Here is a 15,657-nt window from a genome sequence, read left to right on the forward strand (position 1 = left end):
CAGTGTGGCTAGTAGATAAAATACTTAACTAAGACCAGAGATTTCAGTTCTATTCCCAGATCTGATACTAATCTGTTGGATCACTTTGGGGAAGTCACTTCTCTCTCTGTGCCTCATCTGGAAATAATGATACTGACTTTCTTTGTCAATATGAGATCTACTGATGAGAAGCACTACATCAGAGTTAGGTGTTAGTAGTAATATTCCAACTTGCAATGCAATAGGTATTAACAAAACGAAACAGAAAACAACGAGTTTTAAACACTCAATAAAAATTGCTTTCCCTCCCAATCTAGTTGTACTTCCTTGATATCTTTGATGTCATAAACCTACCAGTTTTCCAGTTATCCATAAAAACTTCCAGCAAAAACAAGACAGGCATAACCCAATCTCTAATATGAAAAAGAAGCAAAAGAATAAGTTAAAAACAAAAGTCTAGGCCTTCCCCTGGATTTCATACAAAAATAAAAAAGTCACAAATCTATTTTTTTTTCGAGTCACCTTTAAGTAAAAAGCAATAGTGGCTCTATGCAGACAAGCACGTTTGTAGAAACACACAATAGAGGTTTTCTTTTGCTGTGAACTCTTTGGGAAACATATTATCCGGAGTACTGTCTCCTATCAACAGTATGTAATCATCCCCCAAGTAGTTCACCAACCAATTACGACTTCAGCAATTTATAGTTAATGTAATGTAAACGGTATGTACCACACACAGTGCCCAAAAGAATGGGAAAAATGCCCACAGCAGAAGATGAGCAGCAGTAAACCAAAGGCAATCTATACGAACATTTCTTGGAAGACACCCTACATTTTCCTGTCACTGCTCTGGGGATACAAGACAAATGTAAAACAACATGTATAATTTTAATTGTCTACACTCTGTTAGATCTGCAATACTGTTATGCCAACACCAAAGCTTCCTCAGTAATTTTTTTATTACCTTCTGTATAACAATCGGTATTCTGGCTAACGAGTTTTTCTATTTTCCTTTCCCCAAGCTGTACATGGAGAATGCATCACAAGGGCCTGAAGTTCACTTCTTTTAACTAAGTGCCTTATTCTGATTTCAGGTTTTTGGCCAACTAGCAAAGCCCGCTATGGTTCACATGAACCCACTCACTGAATCTTTCTGCTGTCCCTATTTTTCAGTGACGAGGAATGCCAAAAGAGAGGAAAGATAGACTTCTGGTTAAGATGCTCGATTACCCATCTTGAATTCTAGCTTCAAGTCCCAGATTTGTCACAGGCCAGTCCTGTGTGACATTGGGCAAGTCCCTTCATCTCTCTGCGCCTCACTTACCGATCTGTAAAATGGTGACAATATTTGCTTTGTTGGTCTTGTCTCTTTAGATTGTAAACTTCTCAGGGCAGGGTCTGTCTCTTACCACACGTATGTCCTAGAAAAATAGAACTGCAATCTCTGTTGGCACCTACAGACACAGCTGGAATGCAAATAATAATAAAAGATTTTTTGCTCCAAACCAGCATGCTTGAGCAGTCAAATTTAGTTACAAAACCCACAAGTCATAAAATGAAACCAACTACACTCACCAGTTGTCATCCTGCATTTGGAGATTTGGGCCAACTCAGAATGGAATTTGAAGGCATGAAGCTAAGCCAACCAAACCTGTTAAAGGTTCATTAAAAAAAAATCACATGACCCAAATGCAGGGGCTTTTCCCATTTGTGCTAAATGCAATTATGTGCTAAATGAGGGAGAAACACTGTACCTCTGTCCTTGGCTGACTCTTCCTTATATCTGGAACTTCTGTTGAAAGAGACATACTTATTAATTATGAAGCTCATTCCAGCGTCAAATTACCATGGCAATCTTAAAAAATACTGGAGTCTTCAGTAAAGGCCCAGTCCTGCCAGGTGCTGAGGACCTTCATCTCTCTTTGATTTCAGTGCAAGCTATAGATGCACTGCAGCTCTATAAATTGGGCCTCGTTGTGGATTTAGATGCCTAGCTTTAAGCCCCTTTACAAAACAAGTTGAGACTTAGTTCTTGCCCAGAAGAGCATACAAGTTGTGTTCAGCTTGAGAGAAGCAAAGCTGAAAACAGACAATGCTGGGGAGGGAGCAGAAGGGTGACTGATAATACCACACAGTTACTCAGTAAGGTATTTTCTCAACACTAATATAAGGTTACTCCTATTCTTATTCTTTTTAAGGCTTGATGCAAAAAGCCCACTGAAATCAGTTGAAAAGTTCCAATTGATTTCAGTGGACTTTGGATCAGGTCGTCAATATGTAACAATTTAGCATATACAACCTGCTGATATTACAGGTGCCTTCATTTTTAAAGATAACATTTGAGCCGTTCATTTGGACATAAATCTTGACTGCTCTAGACCAAGCTCAGCAGCATCCTTGATCTCTAAGCAGGCAATCCTTTGGCTCTAGGCAAGATCACCCCTCCTTCCTGTTGCCTTCTTAGACCTTTTCTTTCTAACCTCATTCCCACTTGACCATTCTCCCGGGTGCCAATTCTCAGGGCAATGCAGACTTGTCTCACCCATTCACGGTCTTGCACTTTGAAAGCTCCATACTGAGACACAAGCACAGAGATTTCTCATTCGATGGCCATCTTTAGTTAGTTGCTTCTTATGTGTTTCATCAGTATAGCAATATACACCTCAGTATAGCAATGTACAAATACTGGACAATGTAAATGCTAGTTCTCTAAGGATATGTCTACATTGAAAAAAAAGTGTGTTATTTACTCAGGGTAGCTAGCTCAGGTTAAAATAGCAGTGAAGACACAGGAATTCAGCTTTTAATTTGGCTTAGCAACTCTAGTTAAAGCCCATGTGGCTGCCTGGGGTTGAACAGCTATTTTAACCCATATTAGCTAACCCAAGCTAAGCACACAGCTTTTTTGGGGTGCAGACATACCTTAATTGGTCTTGAGCATGTATCTCTATGTTTTTATATTGAAGCCATCTATGCAAACGCTAGCCCAGCTAGAGAAGTGCTGGGGTTATTGAAAACCTCAGAGTATTTCACAGTGGCTCAGTACAAAGCTATTCAGCACAAATCTTACTGTAATCTGACACAGTGTAAATATTCAGTGTTCGGTGGCCTTCACTCACTCACGTTTTCACCTGTATGGTGGGGAGCACTAGCCTGCTGGTCTGTAATATGAAACATGTGGGAATACCAAACATCTTGAGAGGTCTGTCTCACACTTCCTGGTCGTTGTTTACTTTGCTGTGTTTAGTTTGTTTCTTCACTTATATTTAGCACGTATGACAGAAGGACAAATAAGCTCAGATGTTTTAATGAAATAATTGAGAGCTCACAATACAGAAGCCACCAAAAGACAGGATGCAACACCTCCAACATGCAAACAAAGAACGAAAACATAAAGCTAGCTTTGAACTAGAACACCTGCAACCAAGTGTTTTGCCTGAAGCCCACAGGAATACCTCACATAAGCAGGTGAATATTTCTCTCACATTCACTCCCCTTGTACTGAATGGGCTCATTATTTTCAGTAGAAGTGTTGGAGAATAGAATGATTTGAAGACTACTTTGATCATGCTGAGCAAAATCCTGCTTCTGGAGAAAGGCAATTACACACTGCCTCTTACCTGGGGCTTGTGCCAAAGCTACAGTTCAGCCCTGAAATAAATTCATTCAGAGCTGGTACCATGACAAGCTATAGTTTGCACACGTTCAGATGGATTTTGACAGGACTGTTAAAGGGGCTTTGTCTGTGTTCACACTCCATGTTCCTTTTTCAAGAATCTGTCTTCATCTTTCTTTCCTCCACGTGTGGTAGCTTGTACACTAGCAATACTAATCCCAGATAGCAAAGAGACGTGAGATGAAAATCCTTGGTGCTTCGGTGAACAAGACAACAAAGCACTCAGAGTGGGATTTGCAAAAGTGCCTAAGCAACCTAGAAGCAAAGAGTCCCGTGGCACCTTATAGGCTAACAGATGTATTGGAGCATGAGCTTTCGTGGGTGAATACCCACTTCGTCGGATGCAGAAGTGGGTATTCACTACGAAAGTTCATGCTCCAATACGTCTGTTAGTCTATAAGGTACCACAGGACTCTTTGCTGCTTTTACAGATCCAGACTAACATGGCTACCCCTCTGATACTAAGTAACCTAGGCATCTAATTACCATTGAAAGTCATTAGGAGTTAAGCATCTAACTCACTTTGGCACATTTGAAAATCCCACACTCAAGGTAATTCTATGCTGCCAATGAAAGATGTGATTGCAGTATATGTAGATGCACCTGAGCTAACTTTGAACTAGCTAAATCAAAGTTAGCTTGAGTGCCAACAGCAGTGAAGCCACAGCAACACAGGTGATGGCATGGGCTAGCCTTATCCACCTGGGACTCTGGGCACCTACTTGATCAGTCGCTGCCTATGTTGCCATGGCTTCACTGCAATTGGTACTAGCACTGGCTAGATTAAAGCTAGCGTGGGTGTGTCTACACATGCTCCAATCACACCTCCCCGTTACAGTATAAACATACCCTGAGAGTTGATGAAGACAATGCAAAAAAATTAACTAACAATTAATTCTGTACCTGAATTTTGAAAACATTGGATTAGCACCCAGAAATAAAGCAATAGGAGAAAAGGGAAACGTGTATATCCACCCAGCGGTAAAATAACCTATAAATAATGCCTTCTCTTTCACATTCATTACTGAGCAAACAAATAAGCCAATAAGATATTTGATTTAGTCCCATCATTAAGATAATGGAGCTTTGAAGCCATGTGTTCATCCTCCAGAAATGAGGATTGTGTTTTGGATTGATGGAACCATAAATGTTAATATAAACACATATTTTTCATAAGAATGGTAAGATAAGAAGTATTTATTTCAGGAAGCTAATGTGTGAGCATTTGTTAATAGTTTGCATGATTTCGTTACAGCATAGCTCTTTCTTACAAATTTATGAAACATTAGTCAATAGATTAGCCAAATAACCTAATGGGATGCTAATCTAGGCTGCATAGTGGAAATCCATTCAACAGGAATACAACAATGTATCACATCCTTATCGGAGGTGGGAATACCATCTCTCAGTGTACCTAGAACTACCAGGAGCAAGTTGGTTCATCTGTGCATCCGTTTTATGAACAAACAGCCTATATGTTGGCTTGGGACTTAAGGTCAAGGGAGTTCTGCAGCTGGTCAAGGCCAGTGTATGGCCCATAACTCTTGAGCTCCTTATTTTACTTGGTTAATTATTACTACTCATTGGCATTATAGTTGCTCCTAAAGACTTCAGTTGCAGTTGGGACTAGGCACCGTGCAAAACACAGTAAGAGACAATCCCTGCCCCCAAAATGTTACAGCCTCATTTAAGAAAAGACACAAAAAGTATGTCAACAGTCAATCAGAAGTAATAGGGAAAAGGAGCGGGAACAGTGATATTACACTAATTAACTATATGCCTGGCTAGATAATTGCAAGTATGTTCAGTTTTTAGAAATGAAATTAACCTATGAAGAGATTGGTAATTTAGGAGAAACACCCTCAGAATTCATACCTTCGTATGTGGATCCCTCGAAGGCTCTTCTTAAGCTGTTTGTTTAGAAACAAGGGCCAAAAAGAAGGCATAGACCCCAGATAAGATGATGGCCAAGTGCCCATAGGAAGGGAGATGCCTGCCGCTAAGTAAGTTTATCCAGAGGAGATGAGGCTTTGTGCAGATGTAGAGGTTTATGAAAAATTGCAATGAACTACCTAAAACCTTGGCTGCAGAGAGGAGACAGTCTATAACAACAGCTAAATCAGAAATTCTGCATCCCCTTAGCATCCTCTTCCTGCATCCATCAGTTAAGGTCTATGCATATTGTGGCCAGACTATTTTGGAACAGCTTAGATTACCTTTGTTTTATTTGGATTTTTCTTCCTTGAAAATATTCAACCTTCCTGACTTTAATGATTGTTTCATCCAAGGGCATGACCCATTTTGTAGTGTATTGGAGGTCTCCTATCTAAATACTGACTTTGGGTCTCAGATTTGGCCTGATCCAGCTTTCATTTGAAATCAATGGAACTTTTACTGTGATTTCAACGGGAGCAGAATCAACCATCCTATAAACTGTGCTAGGATCAGCATACAAGTTGGTAAGGCTACAGGGCCCTATTCTGTTCTTCAGCAGTCTTTTATTAGGAAAGGAAACAATTTTGCCACGCATTGTAAGCTACAATAAATTAAGGGCTTGACTGAGCCTTGTAGACAAATCCTTGTGTTGATGGTAGTTTGCGGCAGACTAGAGGCACACAGAGGCATACATCCACTGCTACACACCTATATGGCTGGTCAGCTCTGCAAGGACTGAAATTCTGTCTGACCCTTACGCTAGCTAACAATGGAGGAGGCTCTTTGCTCTCACACATACACACTGCACAGCCAAAGCTTTGTCTATACCGCAGCTGGGAGCGTGCAGCCCAACCTTGGTGGAGAGACTCACACTAGCTCGGCTCAAGCTAGCATATTAAAAATAGAAATGTGGATGTTGTGGGACCAAAAGAGGCTGAAGCTAGCTACCCAAACTGGGATCCTCTTAATCCCTTGGGTCTGAGCTCAGGTCGCTAGTCCAAGCCTCTGACAGTCCCACAACATCCACACTGCTATATTTAGCTTGCTAGCTTCCAGGCCCTATCATAACTTTTCATGTTAAACAGTTCTTATTCTAGATTTGACTACCTAGTAAAATAACAAACCATATGGCCAAAGTCTGCCCTCATTTGTCCCTGTATCCAGCACCAGAATTTGACCCATTGTATTTAAGCATGGAGCCAAACTATGTATGTTTTACTGATGTTCATGAGCAATTATCCACCTGAATAGTCCAATTGGAGTCAAACATGGACAAGTAACATTTCACCAGTTGTGTGAGATGGGGCCAATCAAAATTAATTCACTACCCAGAATGAACCTCTCAGGAACAACGCATAGACCAAGAGTGATGTACTGAAATTCTTTGGTGAATAATTTGAATCATGGATGCATTTGAGAAAAGCGTAAATTGCTCATGGACAATTCATGAACCAAAAGGGAAAAAAGGCTCAAAAAAGGCTCAATTCTTAAAATAAATTATGCTCTGTGAATTATTCATTTGGCAATATTTTCAGAAGTTTTGTTTAAACACAGGTGAAAATATACAGCTACTGCAGCAGTTGATTAGTCAACCTGTGCCAGGGTTTGAGTTTTCATACCAAATCAGAAATTGAAATTCTTCCTGACTAGCATGAAAGTTTCACAAACAGCCAACAAAAGGATTCCATATATCTTTTATTTAGGTAATAAGTATTTTGAGGTAGGGGAGGTCTTGTCATTATGGGTGGACCGTGCCTAGTACAATGGCCTCTAGATGTCCACAATACAAAAGTTGACTGTGACAAAAGAGTTCACAGAGTTTCATGGTACCAGCATATTTTGACATCCCAGTTATAAGGCAAGTTAATGAAGGAAAGACCATTTTAAATAATCTTCACAGCTACAGTGTGTTTGTGCACCGGCTGTGTTGCTTGCCTCATTTACTGTACCACAGTACGTAGGTGAGAAAAGTTACCCTGAACAAAGGCTGCCTCTTTTACTGCATTTCAAAGAGAACATGTCAAGTATATTTTACCCCAAAATTTAGGCAATTGTCCTCTATATCAGTGATTCACATTGTTTTCCCCATCATACCCCCACATTCAGCCACTTTTTTCTCTGGCCATCTCACATCCCAGTTAATGCACCAACTTCAAAGCATTCATTGCATGAATGAAGCTCCATTCTGCAACTATCATTTCTCTGCCTTCCCGGCTCCTCTCCCAGCCCCCTCAGCTTATGAGGAAATAAGCAACCCAACATACTGTTCTCTCTTGTACCAAATATACCACTTCCAGATCTGACTGGTACTTACAAAGGACAGGCACATCACTCCTGTTATCAGCCTTTACTATAAGAAAAGACTATGTGAATATCAGTCAGTAGGAATCAACAGATGATGTGCGGGAGACCAAAAATATCTGCTGGCCCACTAAGTCAACAGAAGGAGTTCCATTGGCTAGAATAGGCTTTTGATCAGACCCTATAAATAATCTTCTTTATTTCAATTTCTCCCATCCCAGATCTTCAATGTATCTTTTGCCATTGGTTAGCAAGGGAGAAATATGCTTCTTGTTTAAGTTAATATCTACCTGCTAAAGATTGGAAGCATTAATCTCCACTTCTCCTTGGATCAGCCCAATTAGTCACTGCATTATTAAAAAAGAAAAAAGGATTAATTTATTTCACTATTGTTATTATAAAATATACTTTAATGTTTTTTAATTTAAGGCATTAAAATGCCAGAAGCACATTAAGCAAAGGAAAAAGTGCTGATTGGAACCATATGGAGTGGGGGGGATTACTTAATGTATTCAATTGCAAAACAAGATCTCTAATCAGTTATGTTTACTTCATATTATGCATGGGATGCTTTTTAACTCCTCTTTCATCTCCATATTGAAGAGTAATGGTACAGTTAGGACAGCAGGAATATTAATATTATAGACTTAAAGAAAGCCTGTGAGTATTGTCATGTCTGACTAATAGTAAACCAAGAAGTGACTATTTATACCCATTACAAATCTATTCCCTGGAGAGGAAATGTTAAAGATATTAGTTATGCACTCAGGGTTAAAGCCTGGCCTAATGTAAAGTGGAATAGCTCTAATAAGTCAATGGAACTATACTGCTTTATACCAGCTCAGAATCTGATCTTAAGTGCCAGAGTCAAGATTGTTACATATGTGTCTATATCTTCCATTTCCCTCTGCCGTCTACTCTTGAAGAAATGAAACTTCTTTTTTCGTGACTTATACTCTTCAGTTCCCAAGCTAATAGCAGAATCATGAGAACCCTGGCCACCTGCGTCCTACTCCGGGGCCATTAGTTACTGTACTACACTACTGTTCTTTTCTTGAAAGAATCTTGTTTTGCTACGACCCAAGTGTTTTCAGACATCTCAAAGAAGTGAAGCAACTTTCAGTGTCAAAGTAGCAGAGAAGGACAGATGTTTGGAGCCTACCTAGCTAGGGCACTTCAATCCGAATGACATGGACTACATAATCTAAAATGCTTTTTAGGGCTGCAGACCTCTGGATACATTTAATGGCCCAGTGATGAGCTGCCAAAATATTAACTGGTTCCCTCCTCCTCACCCCATGAGGGGGTCATGCCCTCCGGGACTCCTGCCCCATCCAACCCCCCACGTTCCTTGACAGCCCGCCCACGGACCCCTGACCCATCCACCACCCTTCCTTGTCCTCTGACTGCCCCCTGCCACCCCATCCAACCCCTGCTTCTTCCTGATTGCCCCCCCGGGACCCTTGCCCCCATTCAATCCTCCTGTTCCCTGCCCTCTGACTGCCCCGACACTAATCCACCCCCCCCCAACTCCCCTGCCCTCTATCCAGCACCCCCTCCATGCTCCTTGCCCCCTTACTGCACTGCCTGGAGATGGGGGTCAGGCCGGGCCAGGGCCGGGCTGGGCCGCTCAGCTGGGTTTGGGACCAGAGCCAGGGCACTCAGCCGGGGTCAGAGTTGGGGTGCCCAGCTGGCTGGGGCCAGGACAGAGCTGTGCTGCCCGGCCGGCCAGGCCCAGGGGCTGGACTGGAGCCACGCCGCCCAGCCAGCCGAGGTTGGGACCGGGCCGGAGCTGCACCGTCCGGCTGGCCACAGTTGGGACTGGGTCTGAGCCGCGCTGCCCAGGGATGGGGTCGGGGACCAGGCTGGAACTGTGCAGCACCTGGAGCTCTCCTCGCACCCCTGCCTCCCTGCCCCAGCTCACCTGCGGGAAGCCGCCTCTTCCTTCTCAGCTCTCCCAGGCTTCCCGCACAAACAGCTGATTTGCGGGAAGCCAGGGAGGGGGAGGAGAAGCCTAGGGAGTGTTCAGGGGAGGAGGCAGAGGCGGAGTGAGATGAGCTGGGGCCGGGGGAAGGGCATGGAGCTGCTGGGGCTTTTGTTAAATTTAAAAACCCTTTTCGAACCAGTTGTCCCTCGCAGGACAACCGGTTCTAAAAGGGCTTCTAAATTTAACAACCGGTTCCCGTGAACCAGTGAGAACTGGCTCCAGCTCACCACTGTAATAGCCATAGATCAGAGCTGAGTGCAAGAGGAGTGTGGTGACACTTACTGCAATAGATATAAAGTACAGCTTTCTATCTTCCTGGCCAACAAAAAGACATACCCTTAGCCTATGTCTACACTACAAGCTAGGATACATACCCACCAGTGTCATGCATTTTTGTACTTGGCAGGGCTCAGCCATGCCACTGATGCCACTACCAATGCTTCTGCTATTTATACTCATGCAAGCTCAAGGGGAGCTCCATGAGTATGTGTACACGAGCAAGGGAATCATATCCTTAACTCACAGTGTAGATGTACCCTTAGTTACATATTCTTAATTTCTTACTATTACCATTTAGGCAATATTCCTTATTTATGTAAATCAAGGCCATCTTGGGTTAACAATTTTATAATTAAAACTTAAAATTTGCTATATGTAACTAGGATCAATTCAAAGTGTACATCAGGATCTTCTTGAACATGCAGATCGGCCATCTTGCCCTTCCTTGGATCTATAGTGTTTGCTGGAGACCTGCCAAAGGACCATTCTCTTTCCTTAAGGAGATGTCTTAGTTTCTTCTCTAAAGCTGAGTTTTGTTGGGGCAGCATCCCAGTCCATGCGGTTTCCTTTCTGGAGGTCTTTTAAAACAATCCTTTAAAAACTTACTCTGTGGTTTCTTTACATTTGAGACAAGCACTATTTTAAAACCCACAAGTTAGAAATTGGAAATAAAAATAGCTGCCACAGAATGTTTTAAAGCATGAAATAGTCATTCATAATATACTATAGGCATTATCACAGCCTCAGCCAGATTCTCAGTTGGTGTAAATCAGCAGAGCTCCCTTGAAAAGAATGGAACTACACCAACTTATAGCCTGCGAAGGATCTGATTCCCTTTGTCTATTCTGATTTGATAGGTTTGCAAAATATAACGTGAGGTACAGTACAAGATTCAAAGTGGTATTCAGCCCTGACTGCTACGGTGCATTTAGAAAACATAATAGAGCATTGTATTTAATAACGACTGACAGATTTAAGGTTATAATCCTAAAACCAACACTAAGATATGAAGTTCTAATCTGATGCATAAACTGATACCACAGTATATTTCACTTAGGAATGGCAATGCAAGACCACAGTGAAACAATGTAGAGTACCATTATATATTGAATAATCCTACCAAATTTAGAGGGAGATATGTGTAAAACTTTAAAATTTCTAAGTGCTGATATGAAAGAGAACAGGGTTCCAACTTTATATTAAGATGTTGGCCTACAATACTAGTTTGAGGCTGTAGATATAATTTTTGAAGTCCCCAGGCCTATACAGGCTTGTACAAGGGTTTCTGCTTTGAGGATAAGGAAAAGAATCTCAAATCCTTTCATTATGATCTACTGTTCAAACCATTACTCCACCTGAAGAAATGCCCTCTGTGATCAGGGTTCTTCTCTCTGAGGTGTTTCAGCAGCGGTTAACCCCAATTTATACTAACAGAAATGTAGGATGACAGAAATGTAGGATGGGATGGGACTTCAAGAGGTCATCTTGTCCATCCCATAGGCCTGAATCTGTTGCCATGTGCCTGTGCAGAGTGAAAAGTAGGTGTAAAATACTGTCAAATCAGAACAATAGGATTTCACACTCATGTTGCACAAGATTCAGGGCAACGGAGAATCAGGTACCCCACAACCAGTGCCAACTATCTCAAATGAAAGGCAAGACCAACATTTTCAAAAATAGGGACCTAAAGTTACATTCTAAAGGCCTGATCCTCCAAAACAGGAGTTTTGTCATTGACTTCAGTAAGCACAGGATCAAGCCCTAAGGCCCTGAACCTCAAAGGTATTTACACACCTAACTCCTAATGGGAAGATCTGGGCCTGAATCCATATTTTGGCATCTTAATAAGTGGCCCAGTTTTCAAACATGCTGAGCTCACTCTGAGATTTAATAGGTGCTGTTAGGAGTGGACCCATCTATAGGAAGAGCAGACTGCAGCAGCTCAAAAGTGTGGAAATGGAACTGCTCACATTGTCCCAAGATAAATTAATGAGAGGTGAGGCCTCAATATCTGACCAGTAGTGACGCTACAATTCTCAACACTCAGAGCTCAACTGTAGCTCAACTGCGCAGTTCTGGAGAGTGTGTACTGTTGCCTGTTTCTCAAATATTTTGCAAGACTTTTTTCTTAAGCCATGCAGAGGCTTTTGGGTATCGGGTACCAAAGACTCAACATTTATTGCTAGTTTAGGTGAGGACTGCAGACTCAGATTCTCTTTCACTTTACTTGGGGTCAAATTTTGCTCTCAGATACATAAACACGGCTTCAAAAATGCAGACTTTAACAAACTCAGAGAACTGATAGGTAAGGTCCCTTGAGAAAAAAAATCTATGGGATGAGTTCAGGAGAGCTGACAGTTTCTGAAGAAGTCAGTTCCGCTGTGAAGGAATGATTGGAAGAATAGTAAAAAGCATTCAAGGGAGATTTAAGTTAGATATAAGAAAAAACTTTCTAATTATAAAAGTAATTAAGTTCTGGAATAGCTTTCAAGGGAGGTTGTGGAATCTCCATAAGTAGAGGTTTCTAAGAACAGGTTAGGCATACACCTGTCAGGGATAGCTTAAGTCTAGCTGGTCCTGCCTCAGCACAGGGGGCTGGACTTGATGACTTCTCAAGCTCCCGCCAGCCCTACATTTCTATGAATCTATTGCTATCAGTGGGAGCCATATATATGAATCCAAGGCCAGAATATGACCCTAATCAACTAGTCCATGTTTGCTGCATCTTTTGCTGTTTTTATTGCTATTACTTATTCTGAATACTATTGCTAATCTTAGCTGCTCTTATTCATGATTCCTGAACAATATTACATTTGGTTCAGGTCATCTGAGCCACTACTCCCTTTTCATTTACTGCACTGGTTTAAACAGCTACACAAGATGAAAGGCAGTGAGATTCAGGCCTTAAATAATTTTACTGCACCATCAGGCACTGTACATATGCTACTGCATCTGATTCTCCTCTACATTGCATCAGTTTTATTCCACTTCATTGATTTCAGCACGTTAATCCAGCACCAAATTGGTGTAACATGATAGAAAATCAAGCCAGTAACTTTGTGAACTTATTAATGAAACTATGATCTTCTTGTACTTCCACACCTCGTCGCCCATTTTATTATTACCCCGACTCACTGCATCACATCTAAAATTGGATTGTGAGCGCTTTGGAGCAGGAACAGTGCTCAATTTGTACCAGGGCTTCCCAGCACTGAGCCCTGGCACATCTAGGCTTGGCAGTTCATAGCCCTGCCATCTCTGGGCTTGCAGTGTCAGTTATGAAAGTAAAAAAAAATGCTTGAGCACCTAATTGCTTGAGCTCCGGCACCTCTTTTATTACAAATTAAGCACTGGGCAGGGACCAGGTATTTTTGTCTATATTGTAAAGCACTTAGCACACTTGGGCACTGTAAAAATAAAACAACAATGGCATGATGATACAGCAGAAGCATTTTTATTGTCACACAATGACCATTGGCTCAAAGAGGTGGGAGGTGACACATCTTTGATGGGCCTGACACGTTATGACTCATAGAAGGACAAGAATGAGACAGAAGGAGACATGAAAAAAAAAGAAAAATCTTTTTAAATCTACTTTCTTGCAGTGAATCAAACCATAGAATCAAGACATCTTTGAGTATTGTTCTCCATCTTCAATCATGCTTAAAAACAAATGATCAGTTACAGCAGACATTCATAACCAAAGCAAAGATATAAAATTCAATATAATCTTCAGTTGCAGTGACAATTTAATTACTGGGACATTTCCCTGTTGTTATGGATGTGACTAGTGCGCTGAATAGGATTGGAAGTGCTAGTGGAGGATTTGACAGATAGAAAAAGGAGATTGCAATGATTATTTTTCTATTATCATTACTCCAAAATAATTGGCCAGAAAGAATCCACAAACTTCTCTCTTAGTTACACAGATATTGTAGTGGACAGATATTTTATGCCCACTTATCCCAGCTGAGGATCTGGCCCTTAGTCTTCTCTATGAAAAATGGCAAAATAAGTAAAGCCACGGCAGTGCCCTTTCATCCAGGAGTTTTGAAAACATGTTTTAGCTGTTAGTGACATGAGGCAAAATCCTGGCCCCACTGAAATCAACAGAGAAACTCCCATTGAATTCGTTGTCCCCAAGATTTCACCCCTGCTGCCCACCTCAGAACGTACTAGTGTCTTTCAGTGAGAGAATCAGCCCCAAGGAGAACATCCTTAGAGCTAGACTAGTTTATAAGAATGGAACCATGAAACCATTTCCTCCAGAAGACCAGAGGCACATGCAGGGTGACATGGAATTGTTCAATGTAATTCATGGTAAATAACAACTCCAGCAGTGTAGTGTCTGCCAAAGTCCCATGTAATTCCACATGGCACTCAAACTATTGGTAGGCCTGAGCCTATGAGTTGCTGAGTCTCTCCTACATCATGCACAACTCCCACTGATTTCACTGAATTTGGCTCAGCATTGAATTACAATAGTATCATGGTGGCAATCCCCAAAGAGACTTGGCCTCCTTGCAGCTCAAGTACTATGTGAATCGATCTGTGCCTAGGTCTTTAAGATGGTCTGGCTGGATATTCACTTTATGTCCATCACTGGCAATCTTATCATGCCACTGAGGCTTTTGATGTCCATGTGATTGCTGGCCATGTAGCAGCATTCCTTGGTACACAAACACACGCTTCAGAATTTGTTGGTCTTACATTTTAATATGTCCATACCAAGAAACCAAACTGCTGCTGGTGGAGGCTGGTGCTGGGTTCATCATTGAATATCCTCATTTCTGATCTTGTCCTGCCACATAATATGGGGCAGCTGATGAAAACAAGAATAAAAAAACAACAATCTGGTGTTCTTCAGCTTTCCTCAGCACCCGCATTTCCCTTTCATACAGTAAAGTTGACATACCTGTAGTCCTATAGACCTGCAACTTTGTGGCAAGCTTGATACACTGACATCCCAACATAGGCTACTGACAGACCCAAAACCTGACAGTAGCTGTTGATATATGAAGGCAGGTCTACTTTTAAAACGCTGCTTTGGAGCAGCTGCACCAATGTAGTGCTTTAATGAAGACACTCTATGCCGACAGAAGAGAACTCTCCCATCAGCGTAGTTAATCTACCTCTTTGAGAGGTAGTAGCCATGTTGGGGATGGAGGGGGAAGGATTTTTCACAACTCTGAGCAACATAGTTATACTGAAGTATTTCTGTAGGGTAGATCTGCCCAGAGGATACACAACTTTCAAGCATCCTCCAGTGCTGTGTATGATGCTGTCCAAATATTTAACAGTTGCTGCTTGCTTGATATTCCATCTGGACAAGTTAATACTGAGATGGTTGGCCCAGAAACTAATAAACGTTACTTTATTGTCTTGTGACACACAGGTTAATGCTCAACCCAATCAGTTTTTATGTCTCAATGCTGCAGGGTCTAGAGTACAGCAGTAGGAACACTGTAAGAGACCAAGTAAATGTCCAGTCCCTGCAACC

This window comes from Chelonoidis abingdonii, chromosome 2 (assembly GCF_003597395.2).
Source record: "Chelonoidis abingdonii isolate Lonesome George chromosome 2, CheloAbing_2.0, whole genome shotgun sequence".
In the NCBI taxonomy this organism is placed as follows: domain Eukaryota; kingdom Metazoa; phylum Chordata; order Testudines; family Testudinidae; genus Chelonoidis; species Chelonoidis abingdonii.